Raw genomic sequence first — 20088 nt, 5'->3', positions numbered from 1 at the left:
GTCCATTACATTTGATTGTGCCACAGTGTATCAGTCTCTGTGTACAATGTTCTCCTGGTTCTGCTCCTTTCACTCTACATCACTTCCTGGAGGTTGTTCCAGTCTCCATGGAATTCCTCCACTTTATTATTCCTTTTAGCACAATAGTATTCCATCACCAACATATACCACAATTTGTTCAGCCATTCCCCAATTGAAGGGCATCCCCTCATTTTCCAATTATTGGCCACCACAAAGAGTGCAGCTATGAATATTTTTGTACAAGTCTTTTCCTTATTATCTCTTTGGGGTACAAGCCCAGCAGTGCTATGACTGGATCAAAGGGCAGACAGTCTTTCAGCACCTTTTGGGCATATTTCCAGAATGGTTGGAACAATTCAGAACTCCACCAGCAATGCATTAGTGTCTTTGGGGGATGTTCTTGAGAGGTATGTATTTAACTTTTAACTCTCTCCAACATTGCCCCATTTAGGAGTTTAAACCCAAATCTTCTCATTAACAATTTTACTATGTAAGATTAGCTATAATAGGACTTCCCCCCTATTGTCCAAAAAAGTTTCAACAATAAACATTTGTCTTAGGCCTTTACATGCCTGGAAAAGAAGAAAATTACTAAATCTATTTTGTGAATTCTTCTGGGATCCTTGGTGAAAGAAAACCTACAGTACTTCCTAAATGTCAGTTCTCTTTACAGAAATGCGGAGGCATTCCATGCTGTCATCCTTTTTTCATATTTCCTTCTGGCTGTTATTTAGAGGCATCGTTTCTAAAAGATCTAGTGGTCACTAAAATAAATAGAAATCCCAGGCACATATGAAAATGTTAGAAAACACACAGCACAATTGCATCTACTTTAATTACAATATGCAGTTCTTTTTTTAAAGAGGCAGAGATTTAGTGGGTTTGGAGAGACACTGTAGGACATTTCCAGCTGGCAGGAGCTAAAGAGAGTGCTTTCAAACCAACTGTAGCAAGATGGTATAAAGACTTAAAAAAGGATAAGTACTAGGAGGATGACAGAAAAAGGAAGAAGACACAAAGGCTTCAAAATGTCAGGGAGTAAGTCTTTGAGAAGAGCTAAAATAATGAATAAATTAGCATTGAATCTCATTTTTGTGAATGTAGGTAAAATGAGAAAACAAGTGGTTGAGGAAAGGAAACAAGACTGACAGTTTGTGGGGGAAAGGCCCAACTGGGAGTGGCAGTTGGGTCTTGTGACTAGCACTTCCTTCCTGCGGGAGGGGCAATTGGGTAGGGAGACTAGTGCTTCCTTTTGGCTGTGTGGGTCTTGCTTCCAGGTACTGGAGGAGAGAGGAGCTTGTTCAGTCCAGTCTGGAGTGGCCTGATCTTCTTGGTTCAGCCCAAAGACACAGGCTTTCTAAAGGTTAGAATTGTTCTTATTTGCTTTCTGTGTACTACTAAGATTCTGAATTAGAACCACGAGAGTAGACGGGAGTGGGACAAACACTCCGCCAGCCTCTGGGGCCTGGCCTCAGGTCTGAAGCTGAGAAAAACTCCAATCCCAACTAGTTATTAAACTTTATGTTATTTGAATTCGCAGTCAGATAAGTGGACTATCTTTTCTGGTCATAGAGGGAGCTGAACTTAAGTTTCAGTCATTCAAAGACAAAGAAACCTCTTTGGACCCCTGCTGTTTCCTCTTAGCAGGGAGCATCCCCCTCCCTTACCTCGCCAAACAGTGTTCCCTCTCTCCCCTTAACTCCTCATTACCCCATACAAACCTTCCATTTATCCCCCTGTTTTCCAATCCCATTTCCTTTCCCAATAAATATTACAGGGTGTAATCAAATGAGATACTAACAGTGAAGTTCTTTGGTGTGAGCTAAAATCAGTTATTCCCTGTTACATCTAGGTTTCTTAGTTATTACAAAGAGTGGTAGCTATTGCCTTCAAATTAATGGAGTCTTTCACCATCCGCTACAACAAAGACCTAACTTCAGAGGAGGTTTCCCTAAACTCTTAGGAGGAATTTTTGGCAGTGTTTGTAAGGAGATAGAAGAAATGCAAGCACCTAGTTGACACAGGGGCAAGATAGAGAGTGTCATTGGGCTTGGAGTCAGGAAGACTCATCTTCAAATCCAGTCTTACATACATACTTAGTATCTATGTGACCTTGGACAAGTCACTTAGCCCTATTTGCCTCAGTTTCCTTACCTGCAAATTTATCTGGAGAAGGAAATGGCAAGCCACTCCAATTTCCTTGCCAGGAAAACCCCAACTGGGGTCTCAGAGGTTTGAATGTAACTGAAACTAACCAAACAAAAAATATACCAGCAGTGACAAAAAGCAGCCAAAGGAACAGAGAAATCCATGGTTTACCATGTATTTACAAAAGAAAAAGAAAGAAAAAAGCAAATCCTGAACTTCCCCAAAGTTCCACCTTTAAATCTCATCACCAAAGGAAAGTTGCATACCATCCCTCCCTTTTTTCTGCCTTGAAATGAGATATTGTAAAGAAGTTTTAACAAAGGCAAATAAATCTCCTTAAAGTACAGGGTTAGTACAAATCATGATCCTTCCTGCCCTAGCTGAAGGGTTGATTTCTGCAAGTGTTTACAAGGCAATTATAATCATTGATACTTATATATCACTTTAATGGTTTTAAAGAACTAAATGTGCATTCTCTCATTCAAGTCTCACAAGTCTCATACTAAAAGCACATGTTGATCCTCCCTACATATGAAGAAAGTAAAGCTCAGAACTGTTAGTGACTTATCCATGGTGATATAACTAATAAATCACAGACTTGGGATTAGAACTCAGGTCTTCCGTCTTCCTAGCTACAGGTCAGAGTCTTCTTTGTTCTACCACCTATGAATTGAATTGATAAATAATATGATATGTGGAGAAATTTGGGATATTTTACACATATACTCACTGAGTTAAAATTGCATTTTGTTCTGAGCTCCCTGACCAACATCATCTACTTATAGTTAGTATAGTAAGTTTCTAAGTAACTAGAATAAAGTATCAATGTTAGGGAGTAAGATTACGAAAGGGAACCTGGAAATCATTTATAGGCAGTCCCATAAATTAAAGGAAAATAACACTTTCTTGCAAACTGTCTCATAAATTAAGAGAGTGTAGGAGCCAATGGAAACTGTCTCATAAATTAAGTAAGGCCACATCTTGAGACGATGTGCTAAATTAGGGGAAGTCAGCTATCCCTTAATGTAAGGCCACTTTGTCTTGCTAACTGAACTGCCTGTGGTTGGTGAGCCTTAGATTAGCTCCAAAGTACCCAGTGGAAATAGAACATCAGTAAATGTTATACTCATAAGCTAACTCCAAGGAGTTTCTGATAATTTGGGGATGATGTGGATATATTAATGAAGTAATCTTTTCAATTAAAACCCTAAGAAAACCCCTTGAAACCTTGAAACAAATGGTGCTGTGGGTCTATCCTGTCCTAGGATCACCAACTCTGTTCAGTGGTTACCTTAGTGACTTTCTGTGCCTCTCTTCCTCTCCATTTTCTTCCCCATGTTGCTTGCCTTTCTCCACCAACATTTCCTCAGCCTCATGCCATTGACCCTTGTACCCCAGAGCTATTTGTAATCTCTGGACTGCCACATAAAATGAATTTCTGGTTTCTTTCTATATTGTTAAGCCAGAATTGTCATAGTTTTGACTAATCAAGGATAAAGAAAAAATGCCATATATAATTGCTTTAGATGTTGTAGAGAATGTCTGATTCCAAGAAATAATATGGTCGAGTAAGGAACATTCCCAGCTTACCCAAACCCATCTTAAAACATCCAGATACATGGAAAAAAAGAAAAAAAAAGTACACCTCTAAATGGTGTATTGATTGGAATCTTGAACCCTGGGAACTAAAATCCCCATAATTCCCTTTTCCTTTTCCTGGATGTGCATTGTTAATGCCCTGCGTGCTCTCTCTGGTTTAGACCAGTGGTGGAGGAAGGGAGCAGCCTTGCTGTTTGGGCCAGGATGCATATTGGTGGAACCAGTTCATATAATGCAGTATAGGAGAGGGTGCTTGTGGTACCACCTCACTGAATACAGCTTCAGAGTCAAACCAGCCTAGCTAGTGTGTCGTGGAGAAAAGTATTATACAATTGGGGACAAGCTGACCTCTTGAGGGACCAGGGAAATGGGTAACATGGCAAGCAGTATCTAGCTGGACAAAACAGCTTCAGCATATCAAGCCCACCAGATCAATCCTTATGAAGAACACATTGAAGAACTCAAGCACCAGAGCAAACTATATTATAGGCTTAGAACAGTACCATCTCTACGCTAGGAAGAAAGCATAATTTCAATATATAGGCAAGGTAATGAGAAAAAAAAGAGAGAAAAAAGGTGGCAAGATGAGCAAAAGTCAATGGAAAAATCTCATCTTACTCCTTTATTTTAGTGACAAAGAAGATCAGAATACAAACCTGGACAAGAACAACAACATCAAACAAAAATATGTAAAGCCTAAAAGGGAAGGGCAAAAGAGGTGTCAGGCCCAAAAACAAACCCCCGGAAGACTAAAATTAATTTAAAAAATCAAATATGATAAATGACACAGAGAATCAACATTGAGAAAAAAATCAATGAAAAAATCAACTCCCAAAAGACTAGAATGCACCAAATGGAAAAGGAGACTAAAGAATATACTATAGAAAAGTACTCTTTTAAAAGCAGAATTGGCCATATGGAAAAAGTAACAAAAGCTTAAGGAAGAGAATAGCTTCCTAAAAATTAAAATTGGGCAAATTGAAGCCAATGACTTCATAAGAAATCTGGAAACAATAAAATAAGTTAAAAAGAATGAAAAATATAAGAAAATTGGAAATAAAACTGATCTGGTAAACAAATTAAGGAGAGATCATGTAATAATTATCAGAATGCATGAAAGCCATTATCAAAAAATAAAGAAAGAATCTGGACACCATATTACAAGAAATCATCAGGGAAAACTGTCCTGATTCCCTTGAACAAAGAGGGAAAATAAAAATTGAACAAATATACTAACTACTTCTTAAAAGAGATCTCAAAATAAAATATCTCAGAATCATTATAATAAAATTTCAGAACTCTTAGGCCAATGAAAAATTATTGCAAGCAGCCAGAAGGAAATAATTCAAATGTGGAGTCATAGTCAGGATTACACAGGCAAAGGATCTAGAATTACAGATTTAGGGTAAAAATTTGATATTTAATGAAGTAAAGGACTCTAGATATTCCTGACAAAATGATTGAAGCTGTGTAAAAAGTGGATTTGAATTCTGGACTTCAATCCCCACAATTCCTTGGTCCACTTCCCCAAAATACTTTGTAATCTCACTGAATTCTCAAGTGGGTTACTGTCATTTCCTTTAGTCTATCCCATTGTTCCACCCTTCTATCTCTAAGTCAGTACCATATATTTTTGATGACCACTGCTTTATAGTATAGTTTGAGATTTGGAAAAGCCAGGCCCCCATCCTTCATATTTTTTTCATTATTTCCCTTGATATTCTTGATCGTTTATTCTTCCAGATGAACTTTGTAATTTTTCTAATTCTATAAAAAGTATTTTGGTAGTTTGATAGGTTTTAGCACTGAATAAGTAAATTAATTTATTTAGGATAGTCATTTTATTATATTAGCTTATCCTACCCACGAGCAATTGATCTTTTTCCTATTGTTTAGATCTAGTTTTATTTGTGTGAAGAATGTTTTGTAGTTATGTTCATATAATTCCTGAATTTGTCTCGCCAAGTAAATTCCCAGGTATTTTATATTGTCTAGAGTAATTTTAAATGGAGTTTCTCTTTCTAACTCTTACTGCTGTGTTTTGTTGGAAACATATAATAATGCTAATGATTCATGTGAGTTTATTTTGTACCTTGAAATTTTGCTAAAATTATTGATTTTTTCTACTATTTTTAGTCAGTTTCCTTGGATTCTCTAGGTATACCATCATGTCATCTGCAAAGAATGATAATTTAGTTTTATCATTGCCTATTTTGATCCCTTCAAGATTCCCCCCTCTAATTGCTACTGCTCGTATTTCTAGTATGATATTAAATAATAGTGGTGATAATGGGCATCCCTGCTTCACTCCTGATCTTATTGGGAAGGCGGCAAACTTATCCCCATTGCAGATGATACTTGCTGATGGCTTTAAATAAGTACTGTTTATTATTTTGAGGAAAGGCTCTTCTATTCCTATACTTTCTGGTGTTTTCAATAGGAATGAGTCTTGTATTTTGCAAAAGGCTTTTTTTGAATCTTTTGGGATACTCATGTGATTTCTATGAGTTTGTTTGTTGATATGGTGAATTAATTATGTGGATGGTTTCCCTAATATTAAACCATCCTTGCATTCCTTGTATAAATCCCACCTAGTCATAGTGAATAATTCTTGTAGCATTCTTTCTTAAAACTCTGGAGTGTCCTGGATCATTGCATCACTGCAAGTAGAAAAGTCCATTACAATCAATTATGCCACAGTGTATTGGTTGCTGTGTGCAATGTTCTCCTGGTTCTACCTCTTTTGCTCTGCGTCAATTCCTGGAGGTCTTTCTAGTTCACATGGAATTCCTACAGTTCATTATTCCTTTCAGCATAACTATATTACATCACCATCAGATACCACAAATTGTTCAGCCATTCCCCAATCGAAGGGCATCCCCTAATTTTCCAATTTTTGCCACCACAAAGAGAGCAGCTATAAATATTTTTGTATAAGCCTTTTTTCCTTATTATCTCTTAGTGTACAAACCCAGCAGTGCTATGGTTGGGTCAAAGGGTAGGCAATCTTTTAAAGCCTTTTGCACATAATTCCAAATTGCCCTCCAAAAGTGTATTAGTGTCCCAATTTTACCACACCCCCTCCCACATTTATCACTTTACTTTGCTGCCATTATGATTGTTTACTTAGGGAATACTATAAAATCAGCTAAAAATGTTCAAATAACTAATAACTTTAGCAAAGTAAAATACACCCATATACATTAGCACATTTCTATATACTTCCAACAAAGTCCAGCAGCAAGAGATAAAATCCATTTAAGAATACTCAATATAGCATAAAATAACTGGGGGAGACTTCTTGTCAAGACAAAACCAAGAATTATATGAACAAAATTAGGAAACACTTTGCACACAAATAAAGTCATATCTAACAATTGGTAAAATTTTAATTGCTTATGGGTATTCTGAGCTAATATAATAATGACAAATTTCCCATAATTAATTTACTTATTCTGGCCCAAACTAACAAAAATTATTTGATAATGCCAGAAAAAAATAATAAAATTGATCTAGAAGAACAAAAGTTTAAGAATATCAAGAGAATTTATGAAAAAAATGGGAGAGAAAGTGTGTTAACTATATGAGATCTCAAAATATATAATAAAGTAATTACCATCAAAACAGTCTTTTTCTGGATAAGAAATAAAATGGTGTATTAGTGGAATAGATTAGATGTGCAATATACAATTGTAAATCACCATAGCAATCTAGTATTTAATAAATCCAGATTTGGGGATGAGAACTCATTATTTGACAAACCCTACTACAAAAGTGGAAAATGGTATGACAAAAACTAGGTATAGACCAATATCTTGTACCCTTTACCAATATATGGTCAAAATGGGTATCTGATTTAGAAATAAAGTTATAACATAAGCAAATTATGGGAACATGGAATATTAGATGTTACAAGATGTAAAATAAATAATTTTTATTGTATTAAAAATTAGAAAAAAAAGTCAATATATCCAAGGTTAGAAAGGAAACAACAAACTGGGAAAAACTTTTTACAGCAAATTTCTCTGATGAAGTCCTCATTTCTCAAATATATAGAGTACTGAGTAAAATTTATAAGTATATAATTCATTACATACACAACAAATGGTCAAATGACATGAACAGGCTGTATTTAGATAAAAAATCAAAACTATCTATAATCATATGAAAAAGTCACTGTTGATTAGAGAAATGCAAATTAAACAACTCTGAGTTACCACTGCATACTTATTAGATTGACTGATATAATAGTAAAGGAAAGTGATAAGTGTTGTAGGGGATATGACAAAATTGTGACACATGTATTTGGGTGAAATTGTGAAATGATCCAGCTGTTCTTGACGGCAACTTGAAGCTATGCCCAATGGGCTATAAAACTACGTATACACTTTGACCCAGTAATACCCCAACTATGTCAGTATTCCAAAGAGACTTCAAAAAGGAAAACATCCTATTTTTACCAAAATATTGAGAGCAGTTCTTTTTGTGGAGGCAAATGATTAGAAAATTTGGAATAATTGGAAACTGAAAGGATGTTCATCAATTGGGGAATGACTGAACAAATTATGATATATGATTGTGATGAAGTGATATAAGAAATGATGAGTAGGATGATTCCAGAAAAAAAATCTGGGAAGAACCACATGAACTGATATAAAATGAAGTAATCAGAAAGCAGGAGAGCATTGTACACTATAACAGCAATATTTTCTGAGCATCAAATTTGAAAGACTTAGCTATTCTCAATAATACAATGATCTAAGACAATTCTGAAGGACTTACAACAAAGAATGCTATCCATATCCAAAGAAAGAATTGATGGAGTCTGAATGCAGATTGAAGCAAACTATTTTTCACTTTATTTGTGTGTTTGTTTCTGTTTTGGTTTTATATGAGTATTCTCTCACAATGATGACAATATAGATATGTTTTGCTTGTTTATACATGTATAGCCTAGATCAAACTGCTTACTATCTTAGGAAGGGCAAAGAGGAGGGAGGGAAGGAAGGTATTTGGATCTCATAATTTTAGAAAATGTATGTTGAAAATTGTTATTACATATGATTTGGTAATTAAAAAATTAAATGAAAGAAGTGTCACAGTTTTAATTCAGACTGAACCAAACCCTTTCCACTTCATTTCTCTCAGGGATTATTTTTGTATGTGTGAATAAATTTATATTTTCATGATATGAGGAATATTGAAAATTTATGTTGTATAATAACAGTGAAAAAACCCAATATCAGATTGTTTACCCTCTATGGAGAGGGAAGGGAAAAGAAGAACGGAGAGAACTTGGATTCCAGAAGGTCAGAAAAAATTTTTTTAATTGTTTCTATAAGTATATGAAAAAAGTCAATGGAATAAAACAAAAAGGGAAAAATACACATATACACAAAGAAGTTATAGAGAATAAATTATTTTTTCAGGGAAGATCATAGTAGGATAGCCTTCTTGTGATTAACATGATGGCTATTCTTGAATCCTAATCCCTGATAGGAACTAATCATATCTTTTAGGATTTTCTGTCAGCATGTGGAGGATCATTGATGATTCTTATAAACCCTTCTCATTCCATAAATGTGGAAGGAGTCTGACTTTCAGGTCACATGACCAACAAAATGGAAGACTTGGCCTTTTCCCTTCTCTTCACTAAATCTAAACAGATGCACAACACATTCACACAGACATATACAATACAATATTTACCAGAGTTAGAATAATTATACTTGTTTTCACAGAGCAAGAATGCAAAATGCTCAAGATAAAATATCTTATGAATGCCAAAACTGGATGTGCTTACTCAGCCTCCCACATCCACCAGCCTCCCTAATCAAATATGATACAAAAACCATCCCTTTGCTTTGGGGAATCATTCAGGTATTTCACTGCTGTGACTGTCTTTGGCAGAAACCTGCCCCTGCCTTATAGTTTTGTTGCACTCATCAGTGGTCATTGGTTTTGCTTAGGGACATCATGTGAGTTGGAGTGGGAGGTATAGAAAGGACAAGACTTGGTTCTCTTGTTTCCTGGGGTGACCTCTAGGTTAAGGAACCCAAGAGATCCAGAAATTTTCAGTGGAATATACTTGCCCAATCTTATTAAAATCATCAGATACTAATTCAGTTAAGAGAGCTAAAGAATGGAGGGAACTGGGGCAAAAGGCTAGCATGCTTGACTAGTGTGCACTGGACCTGAAGGAGAGGGAGATTCAATTCAAATGGGGTCATTTTTATCCCCACAGAAGCCACTTGAGAGAGGGACTGGGGTTAAGGTAAAATAAATCCCCCACATGGAAGGAGACTGAGATAACAGTCTTGTTTTGAATGTAAAAAAATAAGAGGGAAGGGATCAGAAAGTGAATAGAAAGGAAATATAAGGTAGAGGGCAGCTTCCTACCCTTAATATATCAAGAAAAAGGAAATCCACTTAAAAACTTAAAGCATAAGCAAATAAATTTTCAGAGATGCTATGATAATTAGAAGAAAAATGACTATCAAGATGTTTAAGAATCACAAATCTTTCTAAATAAATATTGTAAGAAAAATGCCATTTAACCAACATATGATGAAACAGAATCTTTTCAGTTCCAAGGACAAAATGAAACTGCAGCAAGATACTTTAAAATAGTTATTCAAGTTCAAGAAATTTTCAAAAATTAAGAGTTAGATGGGAACAAATGGAAGAATTTATGCTCTGCATTGCAGAAATAATTTTCAGAATAGAAAAATCCAAATATACATTGGTGAATCTCTTTAAAGTAAGCATAATAGCTTAGGGTTACAAAAATAATGGGGGGAAAGGGGCATTCAAGAAGAGAAGCAAGGAAGCTATAATATTAAAAGAGATGTGAAATCTACAAAGAAAAAAGCATTGATCCTTTAGACAGGATGGGTATAAACAACTTAAGGATCATAAGCCTCCAAGAAGAAGACATCAGGTAAATTACAAAAACAAAAACAAAAACAAAAGAAAAAGAAAAAACACCCCCTAAGAACCATAATGTATGAAAAAAAAAACTTCCCAGAAATTCTGAATACAGAAACACACACTCACTCAACCATCACCACCACTACCACCACTGATCCAAAGAATCAATGGATTATATCCAGAAAAAAAAAATGTGGGAGATATTGAAGGAATTTATTACCTCACCAGTATGAAAGATGTTTTAAGAAGAGCAATATCTTTCAAATCACAATTCCTATAGGACCATCAGATATTAGCTCCAATGTGGGAAATTTAAATGATGTCCACAAGTGACCTATGGTGTGCTGCCCCCTTTCCTTTCTTGGCACCCTCAGTGATAGATGATATGACCTCATTACCCTTCCTTCCACTTTAAAATATTTGAAACCTCATAGGACCCTGGGGTAAGTTTCCTCTGCCCTCAGCTATGTCAAAACCAACCTATCCCTTTTTTAGTGGCAGTCAGTCCTTCATCAGCCTAAATACCATGGCATATTGTAAAGCAGAATTTCTCCCCTGATCTATTTCTCTGATGAATCTCCCCACTACTTCTGTCCTTTGTCTCACACAGAAAACCGTATAGTTACTTCTCTGCCTATTCTCCACTGGCAGATTTGAGCAGAGGCACATCATAAGTTAACTCTGAATTCACTATGGAATAATATAAATCCTGCCTCCTTTCAAGTAAGTACACAAAACGCTAATTTATGGACTGTCTTACTAACATTGGCTAATTGAGGTCCAAGATCTTGTGACTTGATGATTTGTGACTCCTTGTCTAAACTGAAATGAAGTGTTTGTCCTTTAATATGCTATAAGGATAACATATATATATAACTTATTTATATATATATATATTTGCTATATTCATATAACAAATATATAACTTATTTGGTGTGTTACTGTTTTAATTTTGAGCCTCAGTTTCTTCATATGGAAAAATAAAGTGTCTGGACTTGATTTCTAAGGACTTTTCTAGCTCTGAATCCTATGTCCTCTATAGAATGCCTTGAACTTCTTGGAAGAAATGACAGGATCATCTTTTTATAAGATGAATGTGCATTTTTGTTGTTGTTGTTATGTAGAAAAGTGCCACCTTTACCCTCTACAATAGTTTCTCGGTGGCTGGATTGTTCCCACGCACATGAAATATTGGCCATTGTCTAGCGTGAAACATATCAATATTCCCAATGACAATAAATACAGCTATTAGGACAAATCCAAAGCTTATCTTAATTGGCTAACAGATAATCAGGCTTATAGGGCTGCTGAATCCATTAACATTAACTGAGGGAAAGGCAAGTTTTATCAATACTGACACTTGAGTACAAGTGTAGCCACCGGAAAATATTAATTTACAATCACCACTAGCACCTTTTCATTAACAGAAATGTGTTACCCCTAATTGGTTGAAGCTCTAAGGCTCTGCCATATCATACTGTGACACTCGCAGCAATTCCTCCACTACCTTTGTAGTGCAGGGTTTGTTGCCAAAGGTAACCTGCTGAATTGGGAATTTGTCAGCTCATTAGGCGACCCCTCCCCTGAAGAGTGGTAGAGATGCACTGGGAAATCCTCACTCCCTATGAGCCATGGAGGCCATTTAATATCCCTTTTACAGTATTCTCTTCTATGTAAGAAACGCTAGCTACTTGAGAAATCTCTTTTTGAAGCAATAATCATCAGAAGCCTCCTACCTTTGGACTAAGTCAAAGAAGCGATGGGAAATAATGATATGGAGATTTTCAGCATGATTGCTGAAGCTTTGCCTGGGGACTAGCCCTGGATCAGCAAGTTCACTCTACATCTCAGCTCCACTGAAGGTCATTTGGCTCCCCAAGTGGCAAAGACCACTTATGGCTATGAGCTGCATGTGACAAACAATACTAGTACAGAGTCTTTTGGCAGAATGGTTCCATTTGTGGGCAGAGTTTATGGGGGTAATGACTTGCCAACCTGACCTCCATGTCAAATATTCTAGGTATTTATGCCCTGCATTGCAGAAATAAAGAGAAATGGATTCCACCTATTGCTGGGTATTACAGTTCCCAGAATTTTAACCAATAAATAAAATGAGGCCATTTCCTAAGTATAACATTGTTTATTAACAGGTGCGTGCCTGTGTTCTATTAATAAAAGACAGATTAATCACGTGTGGTGTGTGCCTTTGTGTGAAGACTCTCAGTGAGGTCTGACAGTCTTTTTATACAGAAGTATGTCCTCTTTCTCATTGGTCTGATAGTACATCACTGGGACGTCTGCTGGCAGTCCTGATTGATGGACAGTTTAATGAGGAGGTGAGCTTAAATCTCAGCTCCTCCTTACTTACTTGATTTACAGTCGCTCTATTGCTAGAGTGACCCACCACTCACTGGCATTTCAAAAATGGCATTTTGTTTTTGGATAAACAGAGTAGGATTCCCTGCCTTCCTGAGTGACACCCTTGAGAAGTTCCCTGACCTTCAGAGGCTGGAGTTTGAGAGAATGAATGGATTCATAGAAATATTGCTAATAAATAATATAATACAACATCAGTTTTCTTCATCATCATCCCCCAATATTGGATTTCCCTAAATCTCTGGCATTAGCTAGTGCACACTGACATTGAGCTTGGATTGTATTTATAGTGGCCATTAGGTTCATTGTACACAATAGACTATATCCCTAGATTTATTCAAGACCCAATACTTTCTGCCTTGATAAATGCTTCACTTGTTTTGTCCATTGTGATTTTTGACTCAAGACAGGGTTGTCATTACATCGAGAGCTCATAGGTGGCCTTGATGATCTCTATGTGCTAACATAAGACAATGAATGTCTTGAATGAGCAAATAAATGAAAAAGGGCATTTATTATGTATAAAATAGTGTGCTAATCCCTGGGGACACAAATAAAAAAGGAGAGACAATTCTTGTTATTAAGGAGCTCTTATTCTAATGAGTGAGAAAATGTTTCAGCTCCAAGTCTTACGTAAAAGCCTCAGGGTCCATAAAGTTTTAATGACATTTATAGGGGCAAAATGATATCCATTTTTGGATAAACTATGGGAGTGGAAACACCGAGGAAAAGCAACTGCCTGAATACAGTGGTTGAGGGGACATGACAGAGGAGAGACTCTAAATGAACACTCTAATGCAAATGTTATCAACATAGCAATGGGTTCAAATCAAGAAAACATGTAATGCCCAGTGGATTTACGTGTCGGCTATGGGGGGTGGGGGGGAGGAAAAGAAAATGATCTATTTCTTTAATGAATAATGCTTGGAAATGATCAAATAAAATATAATTTAAAAAATGATATCCATTTTTGGTGTTGAACCATCCTACAATGGCAATAGCTTTGATGACGAGAACATTTTTTTTCCTAAGGCCTCCACAGCTATGACTTCCAAAGAGGTAGGAATTATGCCATGTGCCCCCTGGTGGCAGTTAGTCCATAGTATAGATGGTGATTTGATGGCCTTCAAAAAGTATTTATTTCTTACAAGAATCCTAGGAGGTCAGTGGTTTATAATGATGCTTGGTTGGAAGATGCTTTTCTAAGGTAGAGGAATCTGAGATCATGGAATCATTGGTTCTGGGATAAAAAGAACTTTAAATATCATTGAGTCCAACCTCCTTTTACAGATGGAGAAACTGAGGTCCATAGAGGTGAAATGACTTGTCCAGAATCACACAACCAAGTGAAGTACCTGAGGTGAGATTCAGACTGAAGCATCCCTGACTCCAGGTCTAATACGCTATCCATTACGCCAAGCTGCCTCTTCAGGCAGTAGTAGAATGGGGGAACCAATCGACCGTAACATAGATCAATAGATTCAGCTTAAACTCTGCTCCAGCTAAAGAAGTCAAATGGATGAGGGGAGGTAGCATTTTCATTTCTGTCTTAGAAAACAAAGTGTCAGAAAACCTTTTATGATTGGATGAGACTGAATCATTAGGACTTTACCTGTTCCAGGAAGGGACATTGTACATCATTCTTTGTGTGAAGCAGAGAAGAAAAGATACAAGTGAAGGCAGTTAAAGAAATAGATTATATGTTTTTCTTTTCCATTCTTGCAGTTTATTCTTCATTCTACCTGGGAGAAAGGGACAGTGGAATCAGAACACAGGGACTTTGATGCTGGGCAAGCCTGAAATTGGAAGATTAGAGGATGAATTACCAGGAAGGGCATTTGACACAATTGTACTAGATGAGTGAATGGGGTCAAGCATCATGGAAAAGCTTATGTATTATTTCTAGCTTATGATAGTCAAGACATTTTCATGCTTTGAAGAATCCATGCCTTCATTAGTAAGAGTGGGGAATATAATTCCTCTGCATCGCATTTTGTTCATATGCTATATTCATTTTCATACTCAAAAATTCTTTTACTATAAATCTTTTAAACATTATCAATCCAATACACTGTCTTCTTCTTTTGCTATATGATACCAATTACTACATAGACCCCCTCCCCCCACCATGGGGCCTCCTCTTCTAAAGTTAACTTCCTTGTATCATCATCATTGTCATTATTACTATTATCATATAAATGCTCTTACTATGTGAGAGGCAGTTCATCTTTATTCTGTATATATCATGTATATAGCTATTTAGTTACAAATTCTTTCCCCTCTTACTATATAAGCTCTTTGAAAGCATTAAAAATTTCTTTGTAAAGTAAGGAATTAGTTCAGTGCTTGACATATAGGAAGTGTATTATAAATACTTGTTTCTTGTTGGATTTATTTATTTTTTGGTCCTCATAGGACTGCTTGTAGTTCTGACATTCTCTTGTCATCATTATATATATACACCCTCCTTAATGTCTTTAATATAACTCAAAATCAGATTATAGCCTTAGTACTAGAAAAGAATTCTGGGGTCATCTAGTCTAACAATTGTCATATTCCCTATTATGGATAAGGAAACTAAGTCTCAGGGATATTGATTAACTTGCTCGTGATCATATAATTACTAAATAGCAGAGATAAGATTTGAATCCAAGTCATTTGACTGCAGAGCCATTGCTCTTTTCACCATATTATAGTAGGTCCTGCTTCAAGTAATTTATTATTGATGTTACCTCGTTATTCAGGTATGGGATGAGAATGAAGTGAAGTATATATAGAACATCTAACAGTTAACAAAAATAATTCCTTAGCCATAACATGGAAAGAATACTCCATACATGTGCATCACCAATTCACGTGAAAATGTGTTTTATCGGTAATCTTGGGCACAGACATCCATCTGACTGGAAATATATTAACTCTTCATGGCTTGCCTCTTTTATTATCTTCATGAAATAGAATCCATGTTAATCTCTTAAGCCTTAGTCCATCAGAATAATCAAGTTCCAAGGAAAGCTTTCCTGACTTTTAAGGGAAAACTATTAATGGCAGAAAAGCCAGTAAATATTACTCCCACCATAATTGGAAAGACATTGTTGGGTACTTATGTCAACCATACCTTTCTCCATTATCCTTACGGTAAATTGTAATTATAATGTTTCTGAGGCGAGAATGTTCCATGATCTTTAGCCATGTACCATTGGTGAATGATTGTCAGAATGATCAGTAGAAACAATTATTTTTCCATCTCTGAAAGCACTCATGCTAGTTATAGTATAAATTTGAAAGGAATAAGATTGTATCCCTTTAGTTCCTATAATTCAGATTTTCCTTTAATAACTGAAATAAGCTTTTTCCATGACATTGGTCTGAATTAATGAGATCTTGTTATGCTAATGAAGCAGTGACTGAATTAATTATGTACTTATGGCATTATGAGAGACTTGAAGCTTTTCATTTAGGGGTATCCCAGATAGCAAATTAGAAAAAAAAATGATCCCTATGATAAAAAAATAAAAGAGGTTGACCTCCAGGCTAGTGTATTCTCAGCTCAGAAGGAGAGAAATATAATTGATTCTTCAGGCATCCTGGGTGAATCCTCACTCTGCTACTCTTCCAATATGTGATGTTGGGCAAGTCACTATAACTTTGTGGACTTCTGTGTCCTTATATGTAATGAGAAAAGAATATGTGAATTTGGGTGAAGGTAAGGAAAATTTCCTGGTAATTAAAACTGTCAGAAATTGAATTGTCCACCTTACTAGGTATTGAAGTCCTTGTCAATGATGGTTGTATGAGATAAGATCACAGATTTAGAGCTGGAAAGGATTTTTGAGGTCATACAATTCAATCCCTTTATTTTAGAGAAGAGCAAACTGTGGTGCACAGAGGTGAAATGATTTCCCCATAATCCCAGAGGGAGCAAATGGGAGAACTTGTATTTGACCTCTAGTTGTTGAAATCTTAAACCAGAGCCCTTTCCACTAGTATAGGCTAATTGACTATTTAAGGAATAATTTGGATGAGATTTATTGTGTAATATTCCTGCCCAGCCCCTAGAGAGATCTCTGTCTGCAGCACCCGTGTAACATGTAACCTACCAATGGACTCATGCAATCAATTACTCATATGACTGCATTGCTTTTAGGATGTGAATTGTAGTTGGGTCTTGAAGTTCTGTTAGTCACTGCTAGGGAATACTTACCTCCATATTTGAATGTTGAGGACTTTCATGGAAAATGACAAGATGGTGCTGTTCTTGAGTCTAGTCATCTTATTATCAAATTAGCTCAGATAGTTTCATCGAGACTAGCATATTAGATGGTGTTGAAATATTCTGAAATTAGATGCAGTTATTAGTATCAAATAGGAGTATTTGGATAACATTCTTAGTAAGGGCTCTTACTTTTGATTGATATTCACACAGTCAGTGCTTTTAGCCCCCTGAAAGGTAACCAAAGAAATATCAACGATTCTTTCTATATTGTGGGTTAAAATGGCAAAAGTATTGAATAGGGTCTACTTAATTCCTTTAACATTTCTGCCTCTGAGCAATTTTAAGAATTGTTTCCTGAGTACCATTAAAACTGTGTGGCCTCCACACACAGATTTCTTCTGTCCATATGTGTATACTTTAAGCCCTCTTTCACAATTCCATCTATTTAAATGCCATTACTTTCTCAAATAGGACATCAAATACTGAGGTGCGAAAGTACAAATGTGATGGTTCCACTATTATTGCCAATGAGAATAGATCATTATAAAATGCCAGCAAATCTGTTACATTTTCATGCTTATTTTTCCTTCTACTTTCATTTATAAATGCTCTTGGGAGTAATCTGGCTATGATGACTTGAATGCCAAGGTCTCTGCAGGCTTATTTTTTTCATAACTGCTTTTCCTTCTTTTGTGAAGTGATATTACTAACCTTTCTTTGCTTCTATGTTTTACAAATGAGTTGGTATTAGATGGCCATGTATCTACATTTTACAAAGTAACCAGAATTAAATAGGGAACATACTTAATTATGCCTAAGAATTCACAGGATCATAATATTTAGAGAAGGAAGAGAATTTAGAGATTTCTTCTTGACAGACTTCCTATATTTAACTTTTAACCTATTCAATTCATTCTCCACATGACTTCCAAACTGACAACACTAAAGCACAGTTTTAACAAGATCATTTTGATGATCTCAAAGTTTCAGTGATTCCCTATTGCCTTTAGGATAAAATACAAATTTATATGTTTACCAATCAAACCTCCTTAGAATTTGACATATTTCGCTCCCTCAGGTACTATTACTGTCCAGATAAACTCATCCACTTGTCGCTCCCCAAACATAACATCCTATCTCTTTTCTTTATGATTTTTCTTTCAAAAGCTGGAATGTATGCCTAAAAGGTTCTCCCTCCTTCCCTCTGTATGCCTAAAAGGTTCTCCCTTCTTCCCTCTACCTTTTGGTTACCCCTATTTCCTGCAAAGGCTCAGCTCAAGCAGTTCTTCCTTAAAGTGAATTTTCTTAAAGTTTCCAGTTATTTGTGCTTCTCTTCTAAATCTTTGTTTTTTTTTTAACCATTTTTCAGTCATGTCTTACTCTTTGTGGCCCCAGTAGAGGTTTTCTCAGAAAAGATACTGGAGTGGTTTTGTCATTTCTTTTTCCAGCTCATTTTATATATGAGGAAACAGAGGCAGAGTTAAGTGACTTGCCTAGGGTCACACAGCTAGTAAATGTCTAAGACTGTATTTGAAGTCAGGAAGATGAATATTTCTGATTTTAAGTTCAGTGCTCTATCCACTGTGCCACCTAGGTACCCCAAATTACTTTGTATTTTTTTGTTTTTATTTTTCATTTACTTCTCTCTGAACATGTTACATCTGTCAAGTAGAACAAAGGTTAAAGGGAAGGGCCATCTCATTTTTGTCTTTGTATCATCAGGACCCTGCACAATGCTGACAAAAAGCAGGTAATTAATAATTACCTAATGAATGGATATGATATTGAAAAGTCCAAATTCACTAATTTTACAGATGAGGAAGCTAAGACCAAGAAAAGTGAAGTGATTTTCAATGAGATTTTATTTTTTATATATTATATTATTCCTTTATGATGGTCCTGGATCAGAGAAACTCCAGTCAGTTGTTTGACATTTCCATTTTCTTTGTTACTTAAAACCATCAGCAAATATCATCTGCAATGGGGATGTTAGAAGCCTTCCCAATAAGATCAGTAGTGAAACAAGGATGCCCATTATCACCACTACTATTTAATATTGTAATCAAAAGGCTAGCAGTAGCAATTAGAGAAGAAAAAGAAATTGAAGGGATCAAAGTAGGCAAGGAGGAAGCTAAACTATCACTCTTTGCAGATGAAATTATGGTATACCTAAAAGCAATCTAAAACTTTAACAAAGTTTCAAGGTACAAAATAAACTCACATGAATCATCAGCATTCCTATATGTTTCCATCAAAATCCAGTAGCAAGAGTTAGAAAGAGAAACTCCATTTAAAATTACTCTACACAATATAAAATACCTGGGAATCTAATTGACAAGACAAATCGAGGAATTATATGATCACAACTACAAAACACTCTTTACACAAATAAAACTATAACTAAACAATAGGAAAAATATCAATTGCTCATGATTAGGGTGAGCTAATATAATAAAAATGACAATCCTAACTAAATTAATATACTTATTCAGTGCTTACCTGTCAAACTACCAAAACTCTTTTTATATAATTAGAAAAAGTCATGACAAAGTTCATCTGGGAAAACAAAAGATCAAGAATATCAAGAATAATGAAAAAATGTGAAGGATGGAGGCCTAGCTTTACCAGATATCAAACTATACAATAAAGCAGTGATCATCAAAAGTACATGGTACTGGCTTAGAGATAGAAGGGTCGATCAATGGAATAAACTTGGGGGAAATGATAGTAACAAGAGAGTGTCCAATTAACCCAAAGATCCCAGCTTTTGAAACAAGAACACCCTATTTGACAAAAAC

At 35.7% G+C, this 20088-nt stretch overlaps 1 long non-coding RNA gene across 1 annotated transcript; it reads left to right on the top strand.

The window, feature by feature from the left end:
* Positions 1 to 1241: 1241 nt before the first annotated feature.
* LOC103095740 (uncharacterized) lies at positions 1242 to 18464 on the top strand. Its single transcript, XR_467197.3, has 4 exons — positions 1242 to 1384; positions 11309 to 11421; positions 14365 to 14434; positions 14800 to 18464. It is a non-coding gene; the product is annotated as an uncharacterized LOC103095740 (long non-coding RNA).
* The last annotated feature ends 1624 nt before the right edge of the window (positions 18465 to 20088 follow it).

The sequence above is a fragment of the Monodelphis domestica genome, chromosome 4 (assembly GCF_027887165.1).
Source record: "Monodelphis domestica isolate mMonDom1 chromosome 4, mMonDom1.pri, whole genome shotgun sequence".
NCBI classification, from domain to species: Eukaryota; Metazoa; Chordata; class Mammalia; order Didelphimorphia; family Didelphidae; genus Monodelphis; species Monodelphis domestica.
Note: the sequence above shows the minus strand (reverse complement) of the source record. Positions and strands in the feature narration are given on the sequence as shown.